A 2,316-nucleotide genomic window follows, 5' to 3' on the forward strand; every position below is an offset into this window, starting at 1 on the left:
TAGATGACAACAGTTGTGGGGATGGCACAGTGCTTCGTTCTGCTGTGCATAACTAGGGCCTCTGGGTGGGCACACCCAACAACAGAAAATTCATTTTGATAGCACTCAACAACATGGTAACTGAAACTCTGAAAAGGATGATTGGCTTTTTTGTACGGGAAAGGTGGTGCCTAACTCACCTTCGGAATGCTTGAGGGAGATATTTTGGTAAGGAGACTGAAGGATATAATTTACTTCTTTTTTTTCCCCCCACAGACTTTTCATAAAGGTTCACATCTAAGGCCTTGGGGTGGGAATATGATTAGTGTTCAAGGGAGAACTGGGGTAGTGAGATAAAAAAATTGGTAAAAATATTAAAAAGAGGTGGAGGCAAGAACTAAATGTAGTAAGTCTTGTAGGCCATAGTAAGAACTTGGGGTTTTATTGTGTTACTTTTAAAGAATCGTGGAGCCCTGATGGGGAAGTGGATTTACGCGCTGGGCTGTTAATAGCCAAGTCATTGGTTCAAACCCACCAGCTGCTCAGAAGGATAAAGATGAGGCTTTTAATTTCCATCTAATGTATAGCCTTGAACCCCCATGGGAAATTCTACACTATCTTATAGGGTTGCTCTGAGTTGGAATCCCCTTGATGGCAGAGAGGGTTTTTAAAGGATCTGGCTGATTTTCGGAGAATGGCCTGTTAGGGACTAAGAGTGGAAACAGCAGGAAGTAGGAGGCTGCTGGTGTAGATGTTGGAACTAGGACTGTGAAGTGTACTAGAACTTAAGTTCTGGGCACCCCAGTTGGCAAAAGGTTTTGGATAGCATTGGCAGGCCCAAATCCATGTGTAGGGTCCCCACATAGATTAAACTTCCATGGAATTCTTTCTCATCTTTAGCAAAGAAGTAGATAATCCAGCCTGCAGGTGCAGAGTGCCCTGGAAAGTAGATTACTTCCACCCCATGCCAACCTAGGAAGGGACACTCTTTTTTAGGAATTTGACTGCAGGTGTCCTTGAGGGAGGGCACCTTACTGGAGAGCCAATTTCAAACCAACCAAACTCATTGCCATTGAGTCAACTCTGACTCCGTTAAAGAAAACCCTCTTTCAGGGAGAAGAAAGCTCCGTCTTTCTCCCAAGGGAGCTGGTACAAAGGTATTCCATAGTCATAAGTCACGCCCTCTCAGTCTTGCCCTTACTGCCTTGGTGGGAAGGCCCTGGACCAATCTTGTAAACCCTTCTAATCTGATGTATGGTTCCCAATCCTGGCTCTGTTCCTGCTCCTGTAGTCCCACCTGAAACTGGGATGGACTGATCTGCCAGTAATCATGAATTTGTGAAAGTTTCCTTTGTTGCATTCCTTATTCCCAGCGTTCCAACTGGAATCCTCAGACGCCATTTTGACCTTGTGCTAATGGCCCCTTCAACCAGATATGTCTATCTCTGTATTATTTTTGTCATTAAAAAAAATCATTTTGTTGGGGGCTCATACAGCTCATATCACAATCCATTCATCCATCGTGTCAAGCACATTTGTAAGTTTGTTCCCCTCATCATTTTCCAAACATTTTCTTTCTACTTGAGCCCTTAGTATCAACTCCTCCTCAACTCTTTTATTTCTTAGTAAATGTCCTCCTTCAATTATATTTGAGATCAGGGTCTCTCTTGCACCCTAAAACAGATAGTAGTAGTAATAAATGAGAAGTGTTTCATCCAGGATAAATATTGAAGATAGAGACATTTACTTGAGGCTTGGCTTACGGTGATGTAAGAAAGAGATGAGTCTAGAGAGACTTGAAGGTTTCTGTTCTGAGTCTCTCGGAGTGTGCTCATGGAATGGATAGGTGGTTTCAGGAACTGTAATCACCATATTTTCAAGCAAAGAAAATGCAGTGTTTGTTTGTTTGCCAACTGCATCCTCCCTCTGGCAGATAGTTTTGTAAAGGTTTTTGTTTGTTTTCAAATAGCAACACTTTTTTTTTTCATGGCTTAGCAGTATTTATGGTAAATATCTGGGGGTTGGGAGAGCAGGGCGGAAGTAGTAAGCCAACAAATGTCAGAAATGTGTTTGCATAAGTTTTGCATTAAAAAACAGTAATTAGGAAGCTACTCCAAACATCAACAGTGCAGAGATGGAGGAGGCCTGCAGAATCCTGGCAGTGGCTCTAAGTTTGGAGAGGCATTCAGAGATGAGACAATTAGGAAACCAAAACTGCCACTTGGAAGAAAAACTAGACTTAGGCTTTCCCTAAAGGTTTATTAACTTGAGGTTTATTTACTAAAATTGAAGATAGGTGAATTTTCCCCAGTAACTCCACTCCTTGGTGTATATCCT

The sequence above is a fragment of the Tenrec ecaudatus genome, chromosome 3 (genome assembly GCF_050624435.1).
Source record: "Tenrec ecaudatus isolate mTenEca1 chromosome 3, mTenEca1.hap1, whole genome shotgun sequence".
NCBI lineage: Eukaryota > Metazoa > Chordata > Mammalia > Afrosoricida > Tenrecidae > Tenrec > Tenrec ecaudatus.